Consider the following 27,325-nt stretch of genomic DNA (forward strand, 5'->3'; position numbering starts at 1 on the left):
GCAGAAGACCAGTGACCCTGTCAGACCTGCTCATAAGCCAAGAAACATCCATCCCCCCAAACATAATTTTTCCATCAAGGCATGGTGGGCAAGTGGGAGGAAGAGGCAGGATTGAGTGCAATTTCAACACAACAGTAGGGCGGAAGACTGCACCCACTCATAAGGTTCTACAGCAGAAGTTATATGATATGGTTCCATGACTTCAAGAAGTTTGAAAACAACTGGCATAGACTTACTATGCATCAAAAAGAGCCATTTATGAATCCTAATTTATTAAAATATCAAAGCTCTATGTTAACTTAAAACCAATCTTTTCCCAACTCAGGACCTCTTTCATGGTGGTATTAGGCTTAACAGCCACTCCCCAAAACTAAGGTTCTGTTGCCTGGAGTTTTATAGGGTTTCTTTCTCCTGGGTTTTCTGCCTCTGTCCTTTATGGAAAGTAGTTCCAAAAAGACCATGCCATTTGGCTTATAACAAGAACATGTTCCCAAGGGTTTTGTGACTTAGAGTTTCTAGCAGTAAACTCTGTGCTTCCTACAGATCTCTCAATAGAGCTGACTGTGTAGCTTTGCTATGAGGTGGATTTGGATAGGATAGTTTGGGTATGGATGAACCTGGCTCAGGCAAGGGGTTAGGCTAGATGACCTATGGGGGTCCATTTCAGCCCTACTTCTCTATGACTCTGTGATTCAACCTGCTCTATTCTTACTATCAAGCTTGTCCAACCTTACTTTTGACAGCATTTACAGGCCTCAGACTGCTAGAGAATAATTTAATGGCCCCATTACATGACCCTTGGCCTGAAAGGTAAGCCCTTCAGAAGAAAGGCTGTTTTCAAAACATTGCCACTGATTCACTGTGTGGTGATGGGCAAGTCACAGTAAAACAGATTTCTAGAATTAGCATCTAATATCTGCATCTCCCTTGAAGACAGTGAGGGTTGCATTCAGTTGGATACCTTTTCTGGATACCTCACAGACCAGATTTAGTCATCTAAGTCCCCAAAATGCCACTTAAATGGACAGATTGACACACGCATTTATATCTGTTCCTATGCATATAGCCCTACATACATGGACAGGTACATATGCAAAATAAAATGCCCACTTGTATATAAGTGGCATTTTGGGATTTAGAAGACAATGCAGACAACCAAATCTGGTCAGCTGGGCATCAAGAAAAGAATAGAAACCTACCTGTAACAGGTTGCCTTCCCCAGCAGCATTTTTTTTTTGTTTGCTATCTGCAGCCTATGAAGGGTGCCCTTGAAGTCCCTTAATGCTTCTCATATCCCACATTTACTCGCCTGCCACGTCTTTATGGAAATATTATACAGATGTTCTTACAAACTGGAGACTGCCTATTGTATTTTTATGTTGGGGTTCTTAATCTTGGGGCTAATGACTCTCCTTTTTGTCTCTAATACAGATCCCAGGCTCTCTGGCCTAGATGCCAGTCCCCTAGCCTCATACCCAGAGAGCTGCAAGTTCAAGACTAGACAACAACCTCAACCCCCTGCTGGCCCAGCCCAAAAGCATGCAACCACATGCACTGGTACACCAGTTCCCCCTTGGCCTTTCATGACTGCGCCCAAGGTATTAATGAGGCTGCCTCCTCCCCTACAGTCAGTGAGTTTCATAGTTGATAGTGTCAGAAGGGACCTGAGTAGATCATTGAGTCTGACCCCCCGCCATGGCAGGAAAGAGTACTGGGGTCAAATGACCTCAACAAGGTATACATGTAGCCTCCTCTAAAAGACTCCCCAGGGTAGGAGCCAGCATCACGTTGCTTGCAAGTTGGTTCCAGATCCTAGCCGCCCTGACAGTGAAGTAGCGCCTCCTGATGTCTACTCTGAATCTACCCTTTGCCAGCTTGTGTCTGTTATTTCTAGTCATTCCTGGTAGTGCTCGCAGGAACAGGGATTCCCCCAGTGCCTGCTGGTCCCCTCTGACTAGTTTGTAACAGACCACTAGATTCCCCCCCAGTCTTCTCTTGTTGAGGCTGAACAGGTTCAGGTCCCTTAGCCTCTCCTCATAGGGCCTGCCTGCCCTGCTGCCCCCTGATCATGCGAGTGGCCCTCCTCTAGACCCTCTCAATGTTGTCCACATTCCTCTTAAAGTGCAGCGCCTAGAACTGGACGCAGTACTCCAGCTGCAGCCTGACCAGTGTCACATAGAGGGGGAGGATCACCTCCTTGGACCTGCCTGAGATGCATCTGTGGACACATGACAAGGTACGGTTGGCCTTCCTGACTGCATCCCCACACTGCCGGCCCATGTTCATCTTGGAGTCAGTGATGACTCCAAGATCCTTTTCCACCACTGTACTGACAAGAAGGGAGTTCCCAGCCTGTAGGTATGGTGCTGGTTCTTCCTCCCTGGGTGCATCACCTTGCACTTTTCAGTGTTGAAACCCATCCCGTTCTCATCTGCCCACCCCTGTAGCCTGTCCAGATTTGACTGTGGCCTCAACCTTCCTCTAGCATGCCCACTTCCCCCCACATCTTAGTGTCATCAGCAAATTTGAACACGGTGCTTTTTACCCCCTTGTCCAAGTCACTGGTGAAGATGTTGAACAGTGTGGGTCACTGCTCACATCCCTTCAGGTTGAAAATGACCCATCCACCACCACTCTCTGGGTGCGGTCCTCCAACCAGTTAGCAACCCATTTGACTGTGTAGGTGTCGACGCCACAGTCCCCTAGTTTTTTAATAAGAATGGGTTGAGAGACAGTGTCGAAGGCCTTCCTAAAGTCCAGAAAGACTATGTCCACTGCTACCCCTGCGTCTAATGATTTGGTGACCTGGTCATAGAAGGCCACCAGGTTGGTCTGACAGGACCTGCCTCTAATGAACCCATGTTGGTTGCCCCTAAGCATAACCTCTCCTGCTGACCCCTCGTGGACATGCACCAGGATAATTCTCTCAAAAAGCTTACCCAGGATTGAGGTAAGACTAACTGGCCTATAGTTTCTTGGGTCCTCCTTCCTCCCTTTTTTGAAAATGGGAACCACATTGGCCCTTTTCCAGTCCTATGGCACCACACCAGAGCACCATGAGTGCTTGTAAAGCCGTACCAGGGGTTCCACAATGACCTCTGCTAATTCCCTCAGCACTCGAGTGGAAATCGTCAGTCCCAGCTGATTTAAATATTTTCAGTCCCTCCAGTTCCCTGACTAGATCCTCCCTGACCCTAGGCCTGGGTGCGCCTCCCCTGGGGCCTGAAGGGAGCCCAGTGTGGGGGGCTGATCCAGTCCCTGCTCAGGAAAATGAAGGTAAAGAAATTGTTAAATAGGTTAACTTTGTCATCTGGTGTGATGACCAGATTTCCTAGCGTGTCTTGCAGAGGCCCCACTTTACCTATTACTTTCTTTTTGCCCCCTATGTATTTAAAAAATGACTTCTTGTTTTCCTTGATCCAGGAAGCTAGTCCCAGTTTCATCTCCACCTTGGCCTTCCTGACAGTCCCCCTGCAGCCCCGAGCAACTGAGGTATAGTCCTCCCTGGTGATGACCCCTCCCTTCCATTGGGTGTACGCCTCCCTTTTAGTTAGAAGACATTCCCGTATGCTTTTGGTGAGCCATGGGGGCTTTTGTACCCTCTTGCCCCCTTTGATCCGTGTTGGGATTACCTCCCTTTGGGCTTGGAGGATCATCTCTTTAAGGAACGACCACTGTTCTTGGAGACCTGACTCTCCTCCCCTCCAGGACCTCAGTGTCTTCCCGACTATTCTTCTTACCTCATTGAAGTCCGCCCTCCTGAAGTCCAGGGCTGCTGCCTTGCTGCAGGCCTTTGCCACCTTGCGCTGGATGGTGAATTCCAGCAGGTGATGATCGCTGTTGCCCAGGTGGTCGAGCTCCTGCAGTCCCCTCATGAGGTTGGGCTCTAACCACAAAAAATAGAAATTAAAGAAGGCAGCATGACAGCTTACATTTTCATCATGGCTTGGTGCTTCTGCTTCCCTGCTATCTGTGATGCTCCTCCCTGTGGCAATTCCACTGCTTTTCTGAGGATTCCCTTCTCACAGCAATTGGACCGTAGCCAAGCTTCTCTGTGAAGCTCTCATGTGCAACCTCCTTCCCCTTTGGCTGCTGCACCCTACTACCGCCAAGCCGAGGGTTTTTATAGTTCTGGCCTGCCCCCTTCTGGTCACCTAACTAGTTGGTCAGGCTCAGCTTTTAATCCCTACCCTACCAGCAGTTGCCCAGCCCTGCCCTGGATAGGGGGCTCCAATCCACCCTTCCCCCAAACACAGGCTGGGCAAACCCCAGGTGGGAGCTCCCTCCCCTACCTTCTTCCCTCTCCCATCCTGAAGACAGCACCAGCGCTGGGAGGGAGAGGTTAGGCGGTTGGGGGGAAAGGCTACAGAAGAGAAGAGACAGACATGCATCCTCTCTCAGCTGAATTGGCTCCAAAGTGTGTAGCTTGATCCTCCGCCCTCCCCCCCCCCCCATCAAACAGTAAATGTTTGCTGGGGGTGGGGAGGGGCATTGTGAGTTGCAGCGGGAAGCTGCACATCTGTCAGTGCCCTTAGCATCAGATCAATAGTTGACATCAATCAGAATAATTCCATCAGAGATTGCATGAGCTGAAAAGCAAGTCCACAGTACTTTTCATTAGCCCTCTTAAGGTTAGCAGTTAAAACTTTCAACTTTCATATTAAATTATAAGTAAACATCAAGGAGAAACATTATACCAACATACTATTCACAGTTCATTCAGATTTCTTTTTGAAATAATAATAAAAACATTTTGTTTATGCTGCAATGACTTCAGAACCATGCAGAAGCTTGTTAGGCACCCCTAGTTAGTCTCACATGAGCCTTTCCTGCACTGCTGCAGTGAGCTATTCTCTTACAGGTAACCAGTTAAAACTGCAGTCTTGATATGGGGAAGCAAGCTATAAGAATTCACACACAGCATTTGGGACATAGTTGGTCTAAGTTCCTTTCATACGTGCATTCTGCCCTCAATAAGCAATTATTTCAAGCTATAAAATTTTCCTTCCTTCTTATTGATTATAAATGACCAAGCAGGAAAAAATCATTGGCTGATTTACAGCTACAGGGTAATCTTCATTGAATTTAGATGACTGATTAATTCTTCTTCATTAGTCAGCATTCAATTTTATTTTCATCACCATCTTTGTTGTCTTGCATTCTAACATCTTTCAAGTGTCAAATACATTTGTCATAGAATACAAGAATGAGTGTTAAGGGATGCTGGCTCTATTTCCAACCTTCCCATTGATGTCATTGCTTGTGACTTTGGGCAAGTCATTTAAGCTTTCCCCCTCTGTTTTCTCATCTTAGAATGGGATTTGTCTATCATGGTAAAGCACTTTCAACTTATGGATAAAAAGCACAGAAGCATAAAGATTAATACACCATATGGTAGTTTGACAGGTAGACTTCAGGTAATTTAATTTTTACACAAAAAATTGGTGACGTAGTTATGAGATTTCCCATGGTATGTAAACTTAAAATGACACCAGAATTTGACCAGTATTTAATTAATCTGCATTTTCATATGTATTGATCTTGTCTAATAGATATTAGCAGAAGCATGCCTCTGTGCAGTTTCAAAGTAACTGCTTTTGGGACTATCATTCTATGTTTTCATTTATTGCCTCAGCACAGAAAAGTAGGAGAATGCTAATAACATCTGCAGATGACAGAGTAAGACGGCATCTTCAATTCAGAAGAGGATACAGATATCATACAGAAGAAACTAGATGATCTTGGGGTATGGAGTAATACTAATGGGATGAAAATACATAATACAAAGTTCGAGGTCACACATTTAGGGAATATAATAATTTATCTGTGAAACTCAGTTGAAGGAGGAGAAAAAAGACCTGGACATATTATTCAACAATAGGATGATTGTGAGCCACCAATGTAATATAAATGTGGAAAAGGCACATGTAATCCTAGCATCGATTGAGTGAGATATTTCCAGTTGTACAAAATACTGGAAAGGGTTCATCTGGAATACCATGTACAGTTCTGATCACCCACATTCAAGAAAGAAACTATTAAAACAGGTATAGAGAAGAGCTCTTAGGATTATTTGGGGAAAAGAAGAGCTTATCTTATAAAAGAAGGCCAAAACAGTGGTTCAGGCTAGCAAAGTAAAGGCCATGATTATTCTTAATAAATACCGCAGGAGGTAAATATCAGGGAAGAACAATTCAAGTTAAAGGATAATGCTGTTAAAATGAGTATGTACTGACCATGAATTAGGCTGATAATTACAAAGAGATTTCTACCCAAAGGAGTGAAGTTCTGGAACGGCTTTCCTGTAGGAGTACTGAAACTAGAGATATTACCACTTCCAAGATGGGTACACTGATCAGCTAAAAAACAGAATTATACAATGTGGCTGACTGGGCTGAAAGGGTGCAGGACTTGATGACCCCAATGGTCTATTCCAATGCTATATTTCTAAATGTACTCAATATCACCTTAAATTCATGCCTGTACACCCCCCCCCAAAAAAAAAATTATCCATTGCATAGCTTCAATCTCCTAGTTGTTTAGACCAGCTGATGGACTTGAGTTGGGTTTGTAAAGGATATCAGGCAACAATGCACTCAACTCTGAAGCTTGTTGTCACCAGTAGCTCACCTGCTGGCCTTCATGGGCAGAGAGGAAATCCTGTCCATTTCCCAGGACCAGGAGAAGGTAATTTATATAAGGGGAGTGGATGCAAGGAACTGGTATTGAAGAGGTATAACCAATGCCAGAATTTGTCATAAAATGCTATTCAGTAACTCTTTCACATGCAACTTAATTACAGTAAATGCTGGAATACCAGCTGCTCAATGGACAGGATGTGTCCTGTCCATAAATAAATAAATAGAGTCAGTCAAAATATTGTCATAATAATTAAAAGATGCCCTATTGAACAGAAGAGCATCCTAACAATTGTGCCTCCTGCTGTTTTCACAGCATTCTCAGGAACCTGGGTCTGATACGGTATATAATGTGGTATATCCCATGGAAACCTCTGGGCCAGACAACCAGAAATATTAGTGTGAAATAAATGGTGATGCAAGTTGGTTAAAAAATTAAGAGGATAAATAATTAGCTTGCACTAGTGTGGAATTATACAGCATGAAATGAGTGGAGAATTGGTAGAATGAGAAGTGATTTGAAAAGGGATGACAAAAATGATTATGGGAAAGGAACAAAGTTTCATATGAAGCAATATTGTAAAGACAGGGACTGCTTACCTTAAGATATGAAGAACTGCCACCAGAGCTTCTATTCTTTTCATCTCCTAACACAAGAAACAGAAGAAGCATTCAACTATAGCAAGAAGCACAGGAATATTCAGAGATGAAAATATGTTTTCAAACAATGTGTAATTAGACTGAGGATCTCATGGCCCCAGGATGTCACTAAAATCAGGATTCAAAGAAGAATTGTTCAGATACAAATGTAACAACATTTCTACAGTTGTAACAATTGAAACTTAAACTCTTTTGTTGTAGATACAAAGCCCTAACAGTCAGGCTAGGAACAGGTGTTACACATAAACTGGTTTAAACCTGTAACAGAACAGAGGTTCAGTGCACTTAAACCACTTTCAAAATGGCTGAAACTGGTTTAAGGTAAACTTGGTTGGATATAGTATCTGCTTTAACCGATTTAGGTCAAACCAGTTTATGGAACTTCTAGAAACCTCTGTCCCAGTTCAAGTTAACTCACAGTCCCCCAGTATCCCAGGATGCTTTGCATCCCTGGGCTGTGTTGTCTGCTCCACAAGAGTAGGGTCTGCCCCACCCCTCTGCTCCATAACTGGAGCACTAGCAGTGCTCTGGCTGGCAGAGAAGGGGGTGGAAGAGAAAATCCCTGCACTGAACCCCAGCCAGGGTCTGCCTGGCAGGAGAGAGAGAGGAGAAGGGAAGCCCTCCTGGCTGGGCCAGCTGAAGATGAGGGGAGGGGTTTAAACTCCAACCCTGGTCTGCACCAGACCCTAGCCAGGCAGGTGGAGAGGAGGAGGGAAGCCCCTCTCCCCCCAAATCCTCAGCCTGTCTGGCTGGGCTGGAGTCTGGCCCTTGACACTCAAGTAGGAAGGGGGTAAAAGCCTCAGAGGACTTCCCTCCTACCCACCCCTCCCCTCCCACCAGGCAGACCTGCACCCCCCGGGCAGAACCCACCCAAGCTGGGAATGGGGGGGTGGGTTGTGGCTAGGGGAATTGCTCCCAGCTCCAGGCAATAATGGAGAGTAAAGCCCCCACTTCAGAGGCTTTCCCCCTCTCCTACCCTCATGCACAGTGCAACACCCAGTTGGGGATCCAGTAGCAGGGGTGTTTTCTCCCCCCCAACCTAAAGTCTAATATTAAGTCTGGTAACAAGTGTTGGTGGGAATCCCTTCTCTGCACCAGGGCCAGGGCTGAGGGAGACCCTGTCAGTGGCAGAGTACTCCCTTTGAGACTAGGGGACCCACCCAGCCCTGGGCTAGGGGGACTGTTCCCCCCTGGGGGTGGCCTACAAAGGTTTGGGGGGCATGTGCTGGGCACCCAATCAAAAATAAGCCCTTTTTGGCTGTATTACCTTCAGCAATGGTCGGCACACTAGGATGAGTGTTCTATTGCCCCACACTTAGTGGCATGGACCACTGCAGGGGTCTGGCTGCCTTTCTGGTTTAAAAAGTGAATGTCTGTTCACTTGCTTCTTGGTTCAATCTACACAGCTTAGACTAACCTGCAAAGATTGAATCAATTCATCCTGTCTGTATGTACTTAGCTCCACTGTCCAGCTAATAAGGAGTAAGGATGCAACCTTCAAGGAGAGAGGTAAGACTGATTATTCCATTGACCTCTTGTAAGGGCCATGCACCTTGCACTTCTTTTGAAACATCTGGCTGCTATCTGAACAGGATATTGGATTACATGGATTTCTGGCCTGACCTAGTATTGACAATTCCTTTATTCTTAGAAGTGCTATAATTTACACCAGTGATTCTCAATTAAGATGCCATGGCAATATTAGCATTGATAGATTTGCAAAAAAACCTGCACACGATTAAAAAGAAAAATCCAGAGATTTCAGATAAGGAACCATAGTGTCAAATACATTCTGAGCCTTTGTGCTCTGAGTTCTTGCAACAGAAGGATTGTTCTACTATGTCACTTTAGTCAAGGAATAAGTGAAAGCTAAGGGCTGACATTTTCCAAGGGGCACCTTGAATCTAACAGGGGTTGCCTTGAATCTAAAAAGGTTGAGAACAACATATTTACACACTGAACAGCTGACGATACCTCAAGAAAATCTGCTAAGAGAAGGGCAAAAGATAAATTGCATTTTTAATTTATTCATTGCCCACATACCACTAAAGAGCAAAACAACCTCCAATTCTGTCCTCTAATTGTGCTAAAGAATATTTCCAAACCTTCACTATGTCTCAGCATCACAGCTTAGGGCTATGACACAGTTAGCCAAGGGCACCCCCCTACTAACCTTACAAACATAGTTGCACATGTCAGCCTTAATGGTATTAGTTATTCTGGGTCAGGCATTTCACCAGCACTCAGCTAACAGGTGAAGAGTGTTTTAAAATAAAAGGAATAAGAGAAGGGAGTGTGAGCTGGGGATGAAACACAGAGGAAAACAAAGGGGACAGAGACCAGAAGGACAGGTAATTTTAGTTTTAAGCTGCCTTTGTCAATGCAACAGCTCCTCCAAAAGAAACTCTGGAAGATGTTTTTTAACTCTTTCATTACTCTAGTTTTATTTTCAAAAGTTTACTTAAAAGCAATAAGAGCAAAGGAGTTTTCAAGAACGTAAGTTTTTGCTCCTACCAGCAAAACTGCTCCTACTTCCTGCAGCTCCACAACAGGCCCCTGCCACCAGCAGGGGGAACTGGAGGCTGAGGCTGCAGCTACCTGTAACCAGCAGCCATCTTTAAAAAGTAACCCTGCTCCCTGGCCAGCCATTTTCTGGCCAAAAGCAGCATGCAGAGCCTGGGGGCAGCATGTGGTGGCTCGCTCACAGCAGTCTCTGCCTCCCCACACCATGGCTGCTTCAGCTCCTGCCCCTGGGCAGTGATGGCCCTGGGCTCCTGCTGGCCATGGTACTGGCCCTGCTGGTCCCAGTTTCTCCCCGCCAAGGCCCCAGGCAAGCTGTTGGCTTAGAAATGTTATTTAAAAGTTTGCTTTCTGGGAATTGGCTTATAGGTATGTGTGTATGTATATATACATCCTGAACCATTCTAATATATAGATTAGATGGGCAGCAGGGGTACAGTTTCACACAGCCTTCAGAGCAGACAGACTAACACAACAAGACCAATGGATGCAAACAGCCTGTGAAAGAGGGTGCATGTACCACACTGTTCCATGAGATAAAGGTGGCACCAGCTAACAAGGCCCAAGAATAGGGGGTGGGACTGAGTCCAGGTTTTTGGAGAACAGGCCAAATTAGTATGTGTGCATGTGATAAGCTATGTGGACAGTGTGATGAACACAGAGAGATCAACCAGCAATAGGCATGGATGAAGAGTCATCAAGAGGGAAGGAGAAAACAAAAGCAGAGACTTGAGAACAAAAAGAAGCTTGGGATAATCCTGAGGAGAGCCATGCACTTGATCAGAGGGCAAGAGAATAGGCCCTATGAAGAGAGGCTGAGAGCCATGGGACTCTTCAGTCTGGAAAAGCACAGGCTCAGGGGGGACCTGGTGGCTGCCTATAAGTACACAAGGGGTGTTCATCAGGATCTGGGAGAATGTCTGTTCACCAGAGTGCCCCAAGGAAAAACAAGGACCAATGATCATAAACTCCTACAAGACCGTTTTAGATTGGGCATAAGAAAAAATTTCTTTACTGTCCAAGTGCCCAAGACCTGAAATAGACTTCCTCCAGATGTGGTGCAGGCACCTACTCTGGACTTATTGAAGAAACACTTGGATGCTTATCTTACTGGTGTCCTTTGACCCTAGCTGACTTCCTGTCCCTAAGGCAGGGGGCTGGACTTGGTGATCTTCAAGGCCCCTTCCAGCCCTAACATCTATGAAATCTATTAAATCTATAATTCTACCACACAGATCTTTATTTGTTTAAAGGGGTTTATGATGGATTAAGTGAAAATAAGCCCCACGTTGTCCCAGTACAGTATGTCTCAGCTAAGTATTACATTGATATTGCATTTTAATGGATTTAGCAATGGTCAGCATAATCAACCCCAAGTCAAAATCATTATAGACCTATGCAGGTATCAAACCACAGAGTATGCAATATATACATAGCCTAATAAAAATTTGACTCAGTGTATTTACTCTAAGAAAAGACAAGTCTAGGGCTAGAAATGCTGCCACTGCCCCGGTAAATTTTTTTCTATGGCAAAAACTAAAAATACTGTGAAACATCACACGGAATATTGTAAAATGATATTATCAACCTTAAGTCTAGGTTAGTTAAAAAAAAAAAAAGTAGGGCTAGTTTCAGATAGTACCCCTCTCCCCAAATCATCCCAATAGTGTTTGTGTTTTAAGACTGATATGCATGCTCTCTCTCTTTCTCTCAAAAATGCTTTTCCCTCTTCCTGCTGAATGAAATACACTCACAGACAACAAAGGAAACATCCCCTTAATGTCTAGGGGGAAAGTAAATCTTATTATAAAAACTATTTCCCACTGCATTACTATGATACAAATATACGCAATCTTTTACTCTCCAAAAAAAACATCTGCAGAACTTAATTTACAAATCACAACAAATGCCACTGTTTCTATAGTAAATGTTTGGGAGTGATCAACCATAGATATTCCATCTAGCAAAAATTCTCCTGCCAAAGAGCCATCTCTAGCTGCTGGAGTTCAGTATTGATCATTAAGACCCGTGTGTTTTATTCCCATCTCTGCCACTGTCTCTGTGGCTAGTACAGACATTCAAAAAGTCCCAGGCAGAATAAATCAAAGTTACACAGTTTTCTGCAAGTGGAGTGGTTTAGATCAGTAGTGAACAGAACACACACTCTCCCTTTGTTGCGGGGTGGAGGAAGCAAATCTGAGACCTGGTTCCATCATTTTTAAACTAATTTAAACTAGTCTTTGTATGCTGAACTTCTGTTCTGTCACAGGTATAGATGGGTTTTGCATACTGAACTTCTGTTCTGTTATGGATATTGATTGGTTTCCTGTCAGGCTCTCACTATTTTCAGAATGGGAGTGGAGAAAGGGAATGGAGGGAGTTCAGTCTGGGGGTTTTTTAGCCCCTGCCGAAGGGTGGGGCAGGTGTATTGGGGAAGGGGAGGTCTCCAATTTACCCACTCCACCCTCCAGCACTGGCTGGGGAACCCCTAACATAAGTTCCCTCTCCTCCCTTTCACTCCCTCCCATTCTGAAAACAGGGACAAGCTGGTAGGGAGGAGGGCCTGTTGCTAGGGGAAAGCAGCTACAGGCTCCCTGCCAGGAGCTAGATTCCCCTTCCCCTTGAAACTAACAGTGAACTTCTGTTTGCTTCCAGGGATTGCTGTAACTCAGAACGCTTCCTGCAAAGTGTTTTCCATTACAGCAGAGAGCTGCACTTCTGTCTGTGCCCTTTGTCACTAGCTTTGTGTTTTCAGTATCAGTTCCTAACTGTTAAATGTCCTTTCATTTCTAATTGAGTAATAAAGTGAATAATGTAACAATACAACTGCACCCAAACAGGTTAAACAAACACTGCACATTATCTTTGGTGCCCTCCCTTTCCCAAGATACACAATAGCATCTGACAGGGGAGCAAACGCTGATTTCTAACCATTTTCCAAAGATGTTTAGTTCATTCTCCTCTCCCCCTCACCCCTTTTTCCAGGTCATGACCCTGACTCAGTGCAGGCAAGAGACTAACAGATTTCTTGAGGTCCTTTTCAAACCTGCATATTAATTATTTAAATTCAGTGTATTTAGAACTGAAAACATTGAGAAGACCACTTATATTGAGATCATGAAGGATAAGCAGCAGATGTAGCAGGGTATTTGGAGAAAATACCCAAAGACCTCTGTTTAAAACAAAATTTGATTCCCAAAATTTGAAACTTGCTAGATTCTGCTCTTATGAATACAAAACCCTGAGCCTAGAACTAAAGGGGAGTTCAGCTCTTGGACACATTACCCCTTGAATAGAAGGCTCTGAGAGAGCGCTGAAGATTTCATAGACATTAGGGCTGGAAGTGACCTCGGAAGATTATTGGGTCCAGCCCGCCGCCCGAAGGGCAGGAAGTCAGCTGGGGTCATAGGATCCCAGCAAGATAAGCATCTAATTTTCTTTTGAAGGTGTTCAATGTGGGTGCTTGAACCACCTCTGCTGGCAGGCTGTTCCAGACCTTGGGGGCTCAGACAGTAAAGAAATTCTTCTTTATGTCCAGCCTGAAATGGTCTTGCAGTAGTTTATAACCGTTCGACCTCGTCATCCCTTGGGGCGCTCTGGTGAACAAACGTTCCCCCAGGTACTGGTGGTCACCTCTGATAAACTTATAGGTGGCCATCAGATCACCCCTGAGCCTGCGATTTTCCAGGCTAAAGAGCCCCATGGATCTCAGCCTGTTGTAGTAAGGTCTGTTTTCCTGACCTCTGATCATGCGCATGGCTCTCCTCTGGACTCTCTCAAGCTTCTCCACATTCTTTTAGAATTGTGGAGCCCAAAATTGGATGCAGTACTCCAGTTGTGGCCTCACCAAGGCCGAGTACAAGGGGAGAATAACATCCCAGGATTTGCTTGAGAAGCATCTATGGATGAAAGCCAGCATTTTGGTCACTTTACTAGCCACAGCATCGCATTGCAGGCTCATGTTCATCTTGTGGTCAATGATGACCCCCCAAGTCTCTTTCTTCTGTAGTGCTAACCAGCGTAGCACTGCCAAGCCTATAAGAATGCTGCAGGTTTTTCCTCCCAAGGTGGAGAACCTTGCATATTTCAGTGTTAAAACACGATCAGGTTCTCATCCACCCATTTGCTGAGCCTATCCAGGTCAGCCTGGATTGCCCTTCTGTCTTCAGATGTGGATGCTTTGCCCCAAATTTTGGTGTCATCGGCAAACTTGGCCAGTCCACTTCTGACTCCAATGTCCACATCATTAATGAAGATGTTGAACAATACGGGTCCAAGGACAGAACCTTGGGGGACCCCACTGGTCACAGGACACCATGATGAGTGACTTCCGTCAATTACCACCCTCTGGATCTGACCATGGAACCAATTTCCCAGCCAGAGGATCATGGTGGACCCAAGGCCACAATTGGCCAGTTTCACCAAGAGGTTATCATGGGATACCAAATCAAAGGGTTTTTTGAAGTCAAGACATCAATCTCTTCTCCCTTGTCCAGGTGATAGGTCACTTGGTCATAAAAGGAAATGAGATTGGTCAAGCAAGACCTACCCACAACAAACCTATGCCAACATCCTGAGGGATAGCCAACATCAGCCAGTCCATTAGGGATGACCTCTTTAATAAACTTTTCTAAGACTTTCCCCAGGATAGAAGTCAGGCTGATGGGCCTGTAATTAGCCAGATCCACTTTCCTCCCTTTCTTGATCATAGGCACTACATTGGCCTTCTTCCAGTCTTCGGGCACTACACCAGAGTGCCAGGAGTTTTCAAAGATCCATGCCAGAGGCTGGGCTATGATGCTCACCAGCTCCTTGAGTATCCTGGGGTGTAGATTGTCAGGGCCAGCTGACTTGACGGTATCCAGACTCTCAAGGTGTTCCTTCATGAGGTCAGCCTTGATGGAGGGCAGGGGATCTCCCTCACCCAGACCGCCCTGTCCTGTAGGGGGCATCCATGGGACTGATGAAAGACCAATGCAAAGTACCTATTTAATAGGTTGGCTTTTTCCTGGGCACCAGTTGTCTGTTGTCCCATATGGTTCAGCAGGGGTCCAATGTTGCCCTTGCTTTTCCTCTGGCTCCCCACATATATGAAAAAGGACTTTTTATTATCCTTGATACTTGAAGCTAGTTGGAGTTCAGTTGCAGCCTTGGCTTTCCTGGTTTGCTCCCTACAGGACTGGACCAGTGTAGAATATTCCTCCTTGGAGGTGAATCCCATCCTCCATCCTTTGTAGGCCTTTCTTTTTAGCCTAAGGAGACCTGCTAGATCTCTGGAGAGGCAGGGGGACTGCTGTGCCCTCTTGCTGCCTTTCATCTGAGATGGAATAGAATTAGCTTGTGCATTCAGGATCACTCCCCTGAGGAGCAACCACTCTTCCTGAACTCCCCTCCCCCTGGGGTCGTGGTCCCTTAGGGTCTCACTGACAAGCCTCCTGAGCTTGTCAAAGTCAGCTTTCCTGAAGTCAAGGACTTCAGTGTTGCTGACTGACATGCCAGCTTTATGGTGGATGGTGAAGGTGATCAGCTCATGGTCGCTGTCATCCAGCTTCCCATCGATCACTAGGTTGTCGATTAGGTAATCCTCAGTTGCCAGTACCAGATCGAGCAGCGCTTTACCTCTTGTTGGCCTGTAGATTTCTTGAGTCAGGTAGAGGTCATCCACACAAGAGAGGAAGCTTTGTGACCACTCGGATTTAGCTGAGCTCTCTTCCCATGAGATGTGTGGGTAGTTAAAGTCACCCATGACAACCATGGTCCTGGAGCATGCAGCCTCAGCCAGTTCCTGGGTGAACCCCCGATCAAACTCTAGACTTTGGGTGGGAGGTCTGTAGTACACTCCCACTGCTGTGTCCCCTGTGCCGTGTTCCCCACCAGGTCTCTGTTATCCCTATGACATCATAATTATTTGCGTTAAGCCAGAGAACGAGTTCCTTCTGCTTATTCTCCACGCTCCTGCCATCTGTGTACAGGTAGGCAAGTGTCCCCTCAGCCCCTTGCCTCTTGCCTTGCCCACAGATTATAACAGGGCTGGGGCAGGGGTGGGCTCCCTTAAGTGCCTTGGCCTGCTGGCTGTGCAAGGGTTGATCAGGGGGCCAGCAGTGGCAGTAGTCCCCCCGTCCCTCAGCGGGCTTAGTTTAAAGGCCGGCGGAGCAGGTCAGCCTGTCTGGAGAGAGCTGGAGCAGAGAGAGGTGAAGGCCATTTCTTCCCAGCAGCTCACTGCCTCTCTTGCCAAAAAGTGGACTGTGGTCATGGAAGCTAAAGCCCTCCCAATGACACCAGCACCTCAGTCTTTGGTTAACTACCTGGATACTCCTGTCCCTCCTCAGCCCATACCCCAAGACTGGGAGGATCGAAGAAAACAGCACCTGTGCCCCCAGACCCTTTAGCCCCGCACCCAAATCCCTGTAGCACCTCATGACCTGCCTGAGAGCACTCCAAGCCATGTCACTGGTGCCCACACGAATAAGGAGCATGGGCTAGAGGAACTTAGAGATGTTCTCTGCAATGTCTTGGATGCAGGCCCCCGGGAAGCAGCAGACTTCCCAGGCTAAGGGGTCGGGGCAGCAGATTACCCCCTCAGTCCCCCTCAGGATGGAGTCTCCCACAACAAACACTTTGTGTTTTGTCTTGGGGAGAGCCGGGGCAGTAGCTGCAGTTGAGCTTGTGTTGCCTGCGGGAGCTGGCAACTCAGAAGGCTCTGCTGGGGCTGCAAGAGGTTTGTACCTGTTGCTAAGCTCCAGTGGGGCAAGGGCCTTGGTGCGGTGGGCCTTAAGCCCCTGACCACCTTGGTCCATCCCCTTGACTGGACAAAATGGGAGGTCCTGGAGTCCTCCCTAGTCCTGGAGGGAGACTGCTGTCTACCCCCCAGCTCCCGGGGAAGAAGGGCCTGGTAGTAGGAGTCTATCTCCCGCTCTCAGTCCCTGATGGCAAGCAGTCTCTGGACTGTGGCCTGGAGCACCTTCGGCTGGTGCGCCAGATATCCCAAAAGGCAACAGACCCCACAAGGGGAGGTAGCCGTGCTCCTGGACCCCAGAGCCTGAAAAAGGGACAGTCAGCCTGTGCAGCCGAGAGCCAGAGGCTCTGTCTGCATGGAGCCCAGAACTATGGGCTCTGTCTGGATGGCCGTCTCTGAGGTGCCGGGGAGGCCACAGACCCAGAGGGGACCCTCGGGGTGGAGCAAGTTGCTATCCACGGCATGCTGGGCAGGGCTGGGCCTGAGTCTGCCTACTCTAGGGGGCTCACAGGCGGGGCCTTGGGCCCTCCCACGCACCCTCCTGCATGAACTCTGAGCTAACTCATGTGCCGGCCGACAAGCATGTCTGTTTACACAGGCTGTTCACATGGCTCTGACCGCATGGCTCCCTTGGGGGCTGCGTAAAGTAGGGGCCTGGGAGGGGCAAGACCTGGCCAGGCTCCCACTCTGCCACCTCCTCCCACTCTCTAGGGGTTAAACCCCTCCCACCACGGACCCTGATTACCTCTGGCTGTGCTGGGGGCTGATGGGGGGCTCCGTGACTACTGGGGGATCTCTGGGGGCTTCAGGGAAGCAGGGGCACAGAGGGCTTTCACCTGCACGTCTCTCGTCACTCCTGGAGCCTAACTGAGGCTTTTCTTGCTGTTGGCAGGCCCTTTTAAACTGCACGCATGCGCAGTGGGCCTGACGTCAGTGGGCAATAGTCATAAACCCACTGGTTTATGACTATTGCTGCAAAATCATTTTAAAATAACAAGAGAAGAACAGCTGTAAGTGGTGATTTAAGGAAAACAATTAGGTAAGAACTATAATACAATAATTATGAGGGAAAGAATGGAAGAGTCTTCACTAGGAAATGTAAAACTTCTGGAATTGAGGCTTTACCATAAAATCTTCTGAGGACCTACAACATGATAAGAAGTAAGCTAGGATGGACCTCGACACACCAAGTACATTTCCTCAGATCTACAAGGGGGCAGTGTGGGGAAAACAAACACAAGATTTTATTTCTTCCTTGAGATTTTGTAACTGTTCCACCTACTCCAGCTCCTAGATACTCTCTTGTGCTATATTACATTATTCCTCTTCCTTCTGACTACATATTCTTCAGATACTGAAGACAGTTTCCCTTCCTACTTTGTCATCATTTAACCAAGCTCTATAGTATTCTTTTTAATAATGTCAAGTCAATGCAAGTGCCCTGATAATAGTTGGTTTTGCTCTCTCTTTCTGAACTTTGTTCAGCTTTTGTATTAGGAAGATGCTTAGAAATACATAAGCTATCTGAGATGCACTCTCACATGAGCTGCTGGAGCAAGGAGACAGAGGCACCTTGCTACAGTTCCAGCATCATGAATACCAGCCCTGACCCCTGTGCTGTCTGGTCCAGTTAAACCAGCTGTAAAAAAGAGAATTGGTCATTCAATTTGGAGAGTCAAAGCCAACTGGACACAGTGTCAGCCTCATCACTTCCTTATGAGCCCCTAGCTACAAAAACTGGCACACTTTAACTATGCCAGTCTGGTGGGCTATTAAGTATGGCAGATATTTGATAGTTGCAGGCTGACAGAATATAACCTCCTTTGTCTGTCAGATGATGCCAATATGTCTCTGCCACTGCCACAGTCTAGATCTGACACAAGGAATGTTCTGAGATACAAAAAAAATGTGTATGATGTTTCTTATGCATCTTTCCATTGCAAGACAAACATTGCATACTCTGTAGCCACATCACCTCAGCCAGTGGCCAGCTATTCTACTATAGAAACCGAGAGCAGAAAAATTTGCATGGGATAATTTGAAACGATTGTAAACAGAGCTTTTTTCTCCATGTCAAACTGGTGTTTATTGTAAATTCATAGTTATGCTACAGCAACATGTAATGTGCTGTTCCTCAGTTTAGAATGTTTGGCACTCCAAGATGCCAAGTCCCAGCCTTCAAGACAAATACTTATTTCCCTCTGGCATGCATTCCTCATAGCAGTTGGATTTCCCATACTCCCAGGTGCATCTAGGGTGTGACCACACAGCTGTCTTAGTAAGGTGTCCAAATTATGAACTAGTTTTAAATTATCCTCTTGGGCTGCTTTAGTGCTCCCCTCCCCACCTCTGGTGGTACTATCACCATGTCTAACACATCACTGGTAACATGTTTTCTGGAACTCTTCAGCACTTTCATTCATTTTTCCAATCTACAATCCATTCTCTTGATCTATCTGGATGGATATTGTCAATGGATTGCTAATACAGTTTTCACAATCGCTAAAACTTCAACTATGCCCCATATATTCTAGCATGATGTCCAACTCATTCCCTATTAGCATAAAAACATACCATATGCCCATCCAATGACTTTTAAAAAGTCAGCACAAATCCTTCCATTGTGTTTAAGGGAGCTAAGTTGAACCTTGTGATACTAATTCAGTAAAAAACTTAAGTACATGCAAGATTTTAAGCATCCGATTAGCCCCCACAAAATCAATGTCACTACTCAGAGGTTGAAGCACCTAAATAAAAGAGTGTAAGAGTCTGAGCAGCTCATGTATAATAGAGTCATATTCCTTTTAATGGTTAAGGAGCAAATCCTTAACTGAAGATGAGTGCCCTTTGTGTTTTTCTAAAAGAACACCACCATGCTCCAACTCAAGTCAATGGCAAAATTCTCATGGACTGAAGAAACAAAAAGGTACAGGCCTTGAACATCTACTTTGTTATCAGCTTTGCTATAATTCACATGTTTTTGGTAACAAAGGCCGTGTGTAAATGAAACGAGGGGCGTGTGTAAATGACACTTTAAAGAGGGCTAAATACTTTTGCATTGCTTTAATGGTGTCGCAGTTTGCATGCCTTGGTGGCATATTGTTCATTAATTCCAGCCGCTGTAGGAAATTTGGTGATGCAATGTGCCTTAAATAACTTAGAGTGCAGCAAACTAAAACTCCTCTGAGTTTTAGGCCTGCAGGAAGCCTGGCAGCAGCCTGGGAAGGCAGACTTCATGCAAGAAAAGCAGAGAGTCTGGTCTCCCCCCCACCCCCCAAGCCTGCCTTCCTGCCTGATCTGCACACAGGGGGCCCAGTGCTTTCCTCGGTGGCTGCAGTGCCCCCGGGACTGCCTAATCTGGGTGCCTGCAGATGGGGGCCACCTGGGGGGGGAGGGCTGCCATGGAGGGAATCACCAGCCCCCAGCCCCCACCCCCCACCCACAACCTGGGGACCACTCTGCCCACAGGCAGCTCACCTCCCCACCCCACTGGACAGCCAGGTAATTCAGCGGGGTGCGTGCACGACATGAGGGTTTAATCATTCCTAAACTGAAGCAGTGTTTTTAAAAACCCACTGCTTCAATTTAGGGCCCCCGTTTCATCTACACACGCCCAAAGTTCCTAAATGATTAATTGCATCATCTATCTGTGCTGCAGCAAAACTTTTTCATGAACTTTTCTTGTCCCTGCATCAGCATACACACTCTCAATATCTATTGGGAAAACAGTACACAAGAGGAAGATAAGTCTCAGGCAGAACACATATCTGAGAGGTATAGACTTTGGAAAGATAAAAGAAAAAATTAAGATACTAAGAAAACATATTGAAAGGGTTACCCCAGAGAAATAGAAAAGAAGAAATCACTTAGAAATCACTTCCTTTCCCCCTTGGGGCAATATTTATTCAGATTAAAACATGAAATGTACAGTGGAAATAACCTTACCATTGGTTGCCTGCAGGACTTACAAATAATAACCCAAATCTCACTGCAGCATCTGCAGGGAAAGGGTGTTTTCTTTATCATCCTATACTATAATAAGCAGGAATTAGACTGAAACTCCCCATTGCAATAGAACCAGTTCATACATATACCTGACAACTGTGACAATGCAATTCCAAAGTCTTAAAAGACCTTTAAGACAAGGAATGATGGGGAAGGAGGGCATTCACCTTAGCATAAAAAGGCAAAGAATTGTATACAAGTGAGAGAAAACAGAAAAAAAAATCTCCAATGCTCAAACCTCTAGAGTGAAAAAAAAATGATTTTCTAAACTGCATCACCAAGGAATGGACTTGGTTAAACTCACTGAAACTCATTTATAGCAATTCAGAGGCAGATGTTTAGGTAGGTATCACTTTGTTTAATCAGTAAAGCTCTTTCCCCCTGTGTCTATCTGCTTCCTCACAATATGTTTAATAAAACCTATAATATTTGTAAACACGACATCCCCATCTACAGTATACATTTCCCAATCAACATTTTATGTGTTTTGTTTCAGAAATAAGATCTAACTGAAAAAAAAGACTGTTCTGACAGGAGACATCTTTTGGATTACACATATTTCCTTTAAAATATACCTGAGTAGGAGAACAAACACTCCATGGAGTGGGATATTTTAAAGATGATGGTGACTTTCTTTGGAGGCTAGAAAAGATGAAAGTTGCAATATCCCCTTCCTTCTCAGAGTACACAGTAGCCAGAAAGTCAGTTTAGACAGTCCCATTAAGACTCTCCGGGTTTAAGGAGAGTCCTTGAGTTGCACACAAATAGCGCTGCAGCACAGTTCCATCCTCTATCATAGCCTCAAACATAGGGAACATTAGTGGAGTGCTTTGGAGGTCCTCAGCTGCTTTTGGGACTGCAGGTACAGGGGCATAACTTAGAGCATGGGTGGCCAACCTGTGACGTACATGGCACAAGGGCACAAGCAGCTGCTGTGTGTGGCACACTGCAGAACAATGAGGGGACAGGCAGCACAGCAACAGATTGGACAGAGAGCAGAAAGCAGAGTAGCAAACCAGGAAGGTGAAGGGGTTTGGAGTGAAGCTAATGTGTGGCATAACTGCCAAAAAAGTTGGTCCCCATTGACTTAAAATAACTGTGAAGTTGCTACAGGTAGTATCAAGGAGCAGACCTTGCTGGTATGGACCAAGTCAATGGGATGCCTTGCCATGGCTCTTTTCCACCACCAGGCCATTGACACACACTGGGTGCATCTACACAAGCAATTAGTACATGGCAATAAACTCTGGCACATTACTGTCCTACAGCAGAGTTAATTCATTTACTGCACCCTAATGTGGGAGCACATGTAGACAGTGATGCTTTACTGTGGAGCTAGGTAGTCAGTTCTGCAGTGAAGCACACATGTACACAAGCTCCCCGGGTGCAACTGTGACAGCTTAGGATCTCACCTGGTATTTTTGGAATCTTGCCAAATAAGCCGTGGCCTGGACTATACAAACTAGGTCAAACTATATTGACCTTAACATCTATGAATCTTCACACTATAAGGTCAGAGTGAATCAGATGTGAGCCTGTTTACATGCATAAACCTCTCACTATTTTACCAGATTGCAATGACATCTTAGCTAAGGCACATGTGAAAAAATGCATGTGCCACATTTCAGACCCTATCAAAACTGGTCAACATCACCAAAGTTACAGCTAGTCTTTGTCCCTCCACCACTAAACAAGTATTATAGTCCTGATTATACGAGACTCATTGTACATAATATCTGAGTGAGATTGCCATAATCAATTACACTGATTTGGCTTAACAGTTCCAGCAAATGCTGCCTTCCTTTGTGTACCGCAGGTCCTGCTAAACTGTTATTTCAGTTCACTCTAGCTGATATTATTGCTATTTCCTCTGTTGCCAGATGCATTTGTGTTGGCAATAATCGTGGCCTGATGCTAGCTTTAACAGTCATATTGAATATCATGTTTATTTGTTTATTTGTTTATTTGTTTAATCTTCTCATAATCAAATACCTCAGTGGTTTTCTGCCATTAGTCTGAAACTGCAGCCCTTTTATGGAGCAACTTTTGAAAAAAATCTTCTCAAAGGTCCCTCGCTTTAGTCCTCATTTAACTCCACTCCTGGTGAAAAATCTCAAAATAAGGAATAAAGAATCATGAAAATAGGATTATGGAGGGGGCTGTTTTGTAGGTTTTTTTAAAGAAATGATTCTTATGCTATGCTGTGGCCTGCAAGGTTAATATTTTTGCCTGTCACACGAACACCCTATTTCCACACATCTCATCCCATACTCAGGCCTTGGCAAAACACAACATGAGAAAATTAATCCCTTCCAAGAAGTGCGCATCATTTCACAGCATTTAGCCCCAAAGTAGGGTTCTTCCAAATTCACACTTTTGTGGATTCCATGAAACCTGGCAATGCCTGCAAAATCTGTGGGGGTGTGGAAATTACCGAGTACTGCAGCAGCTTGCCAGGGTGGAGAGAAGGCATGGGGGGCGGGTGGAGCTGCCCGCTCAAACGGCTTTCAGCAAGATGGCTGTCACCCCACCCATCACTGCTGATTGTCTGCAAGGGCTGCCTGTCACATGACCCTGCCTCTCTCCACCAATCGGCAATGATCAGCAAGGCTGCATAACAGACAGCACCTGCAGTCAATTGCTGGTGAGGGGTGAGGCCACCGGGCATGTGTACGGGGGGGGGGGGGGGGGTGCCATGCGCTGCCTGAGGAATGGCTGCCCAGGCCTGAAATTATGGGGGGGCAGCCCTATGAATTAGGTAGGTCCCTACCCATAACCTTGGTAGGTGCCCATCATAAAGACATTTTAACAAATCTCCTAATTATAGTGTGCACCCAATTACTATATTAATATTAGATTCCCAGATTGTGTAATGGCCTACTATTCAATCCAACACTGAAAAATACTCTTTTACGAATACTCCATTTCCTCCCTAACCAGTGTGCACACAATTTAAAAAAGAAAAGTGTACAATTTATGATTCTGAACTGGCTCTTGCAGAAAAGTTTTCTTCCAAAATGTCACTATTTATCAGAAAAAATTATGCATCATTCAAGTTATTTGTGGGAAATGCCTAGCCTGTAATTCCCACTGCAGCACCAAAGGCACATATTTGAATAAAAGTTGTTGTCGATCTCTCTAGATGACCTCACTAGAGGTTATTTGGAAGAAAAGATGGAAATGTAAATTGATTTATTGATAGCTAAAGTCAGTTAAATCTCATAAAAAATTCCAACGGTAGATTTCAAGACTAAGACTAAAGAGCTACATTTTTGCAAAGCAAAGACATATTTGTGCAAGCAAAAAAAAATTCAGAGTCAGTTGCCAATCCATACTGCATATGCAATTACCGTAATTTCTTACAGAAAGTGAGCATTCACACATGCACCTCACCATTTGATAACCAGACTCATAATATCTGTGTATACAGATAAAGGCTACTTCCATTCTTTTTTACCTGCAGACTTCAGGATCCAATTTTAATAATTAAATAATATAATCAAACTTGTTGCATATATGCCAAGTTTTGACTAGGTCCTAGCAAAGAAAAGGTACATTTCTTTTTGAAATGCCTAAAACCATTTTGGTAAACTAACTAGTATTTAGCTACCCATGAAGATAAAACAGAAAAAATACTTTTTTTCTTACCTAGTCCTAAAGCGATTCAGAAAGAAGCTTTACAAACAGATAAAAATGCAAGGTTCCTACCATGATGTGCTTACAAATATAGAGCCACACCATAGATTCAATATCCAACAGACTTAAATGTTATACCCTGAAAACATGGCCATCAGCCTTGCATTTGTGAATTTATTTCCCTATAATTTTGTGTTTTACTTTTCCACCAATCCAAAAGGAAATCAGTTGTGAAGAGCTCTTTGGTGAAGGATGGTTCTCAGCCCACCTGGAGAGATGAAGACTATTCCAGGCAAAGAGCACAGGAAAACCACAGAGGCATTAGAGCAGTAGTTCTCAACCTTTTTAGATTCAAGGCACCTTTCCATACCTTTTGTGAATTAAGTGGCAACCCATTGCAAAAACTAGTTTATTACAGTGCTTACCTCTTTGCAGTGGCCAGACCGTGGGGGTGAGGGAATGGCCAGGCATGGAGAGCCTGAACTTATCTTCACCTGCTTATCTTCTGATACCTGAGGCCTGAGCCTGCCCTTACCTGCTTATTTCCGCTCACATCAAAGGGTGCTTCCCGCAGCATCCTTCAAAGGATCTCACGAAACACTGGGGTGGCCCAGCATCCTGGCTGAGAATCACTGCATTAGAGGAACAATGCACATTACTTTCCCAATGAGGTATACTATTTACTGACACACTATGCTGAGTTATTACAGATAAGTACAGATTATGATCTGTACTTCTTCCTCAAGTCTCTAATCCTCATAAAGTTAAATGACAGATACAAAGCAGCGCATAAGTCCATCTGTAAGGACATATGTACCATGGATCAAATCCTAATTTGGTGTAAAATAGCCAAGTTACACTAACTACAATAGAACTGGCCAATTTACAGCAGCTGAAAGGTCTCCCCACAATATTCCAGAGCTTCTGTTGCCCTGCTCAACTTAATGTCACTTACCTCTAATACCTACTTCTTAAGCTACTGAAATTCCAATATCACCTCTACCCCCGACTCCCCATCTCCTTAGCTACATTAATGCAGGAATACATTTAAAATTGCACCTACCTGTTGCTTAGGCACCTGTATCAAGGCTGCATGGCAGGTGTCTTCATCCACTTCCTAGGCAAGTACTTTGTTTGTTAGGTTACTAAATATAAAGGAGGGAGGTGGTACCACCATCATTACTGTCATTTTTTTTTTAAAAGAGTGAACTCCTGTCAATACTTTCACACAAGACTTGAAGACACCCTGGCTCCAGAACAGGGTTCCAGACCTAGGAAGTGGGAAACCTGAGCTCTACTCCCTCAATATTCTGAAAAGATTCAAATTCACTTTCTACCACATCTGAAAAACACCAGGTTGTAGAACAGCTTTGGTGAAGAGACACTCCACCCAGGCCCCTCCTGCTGAAACAGTGTCATTGTGCAGAACGCTAGGGTCATGGGGCCATAAGAACAGGAAGCTGGAGAAAGCATGAATGTGTTGTCTGTGTGTCCTTGTCCAAATAAGAATATAGCCTGGTGTTCGAGGCACTCTTTTAGGAGGAGTGGGGTTTGGATTTGAATCCCCTTAGACCAGGGATCAGCAATGCTTTTAGGCAAAGTGCCAAAGACAACTGCAACCTTGACTCATAAGCTGTTGGTATGCCAGGGACAGACAGTGAGGGAGCCACGAGAGGCCTGGTTTTGGTTGTGGCAATGCAGTCCCGGCCCCTTCCCCAAAGTACACATGCCAAGCAAAATGCCTTTGTGTGCCACCCTCTGGCACACATGTCAGGGATTGTCTACCCCTGCCTTAGACTAAGGAGGAAACTGAACAGCATTACCTCCATCTGCTGCTGCCATTATGTTTTTATTTATCAGAGTTAATAAATATTATGTCCATAACCTACCATTTCCAAGTTCAAACTGATGTGCTAATTCTGATTCTGAATAGCTTGTAAGGAGCTCCCAGTGGACAGCTCTCCAAATCCTAGGCAACAGACAACCTTAAAATACATACAAACCACCAGATGGGAAACAGTGTGACAGAGTACTGGGAGACTGACCTGATTTTCCAATTTGAAAAAATGTTATTTTACCTGAAAATAATGCTTATAAAACACATCCTCTTATGTTTTAATAGTTAACAATGTATTCAATCAGGCAGTCTTATTTATAAGACAGGTGGAATATTTTCATGAAAGATTCAAGAACAAACAGAAAAGTGAATCTCTTTGTGATACAATTAAATAAATTGAAGTGATTACTTCCCTCCCTCAAAAGCAGCTTTGTTTCAGTCTTTCATAAATTTTCCTGTAGGATCAACAGAAAACAAAGTAATGACATTTCAGTGAAATGTTTTGCAGCTGAGTTTCTCTCAGTTCAGTGTTACCATTAAATATTTACACAGTTTCTTCTAAAAGTTAATTTAACAGTGCTGTGCTGCTACATTGCTACCTCTCAATAAAGATTATTAGCCAAACTTTAATAATTCTCTATTGGCTAATTGGCTGTAGGCCTGAATTTCAATGAATAGTCAGCGCTGTCCATGTTGCAATATCTTGGCATTACATACCCTGCTATTCATTTGCAAGATAACATAATATGTTTTATTAAGCATCCTTCACTGTTTCATGTCACTCTGGTAAGTTAACATAAATTATGGCCATCTGGCAATGATTCTTTCACTGCATTTAAAAGTAAGTATATTTCAAAATGGGTCAGATCATTCTTACATTACATGTCTTGTGGGAATCATTTAATATGACTAGTTCAATAAACGGCTGAGAGGAAAAAAAATACTGGCTGACTTCTGAGAATTTTATCACACTTCTGTTCAGGAGGGCTTTTTAGCTTGACCTTTCTCCTACACTATTTCTGTGAAGAATGTTTGTGAGAACAACTTGAGATACAAGTTGTTGTTTGTTTCTTTTACTACGAGAATAAATACAGATGCTTAATATAAAACACAGAATATTTTCAAGGCTTAACATAAAATACTGTATATAATATTTCACACGTCACATATAATACCAAATAACTTACAACCTATACAAACCCAACTAACACACAGGGAGAGTAACTTGACCAAAATATTTCTTTAAACCTTCACAAATAGCAATACCAATATACACTTTGAGACATTAAAACA

General features: G+C 44.6%; 1 long non-coding RNA gene across 1 annotated transcript; it reads right to left on the reverse strand.

Annotated features, from left to right (window-relative positions):
* Positions 1–3,738: 3,738 nt before the first annotated feature.
* Positions 3,739–24,942, reverse strand: LOC149872861 (uncharacterized). Its single transcript, XR_016439814.1, has 3 exons — positions 24,731–24,942; positions 7,239–7,285; positions 3,739–3,886 (listed from the first exon to the last, which is right to left on the reverse strand). It is a non-coding gene; the product is annotated as an uncharacterized LOC149872861 (long non-coding RNA).
* Positions 24,943–27,325: the final 2,383 nt, after the last annotated feature.

Source organism: Crocodylus siamensis, chromosome 1 (genome assembly GCF_052110815.1).
Source record: "Crocodylus siamensis isolate JL-2025a chromosome 1, ASM5211081v1, whole genome shotgun sequence".
Classification (NCBI taxonomy): domain Eukaryota; kingdom Metazoa; phylum Chordata; order Crocodylia; family Crocodylidae; genus Crocodylus; species Crocodylus siamensis.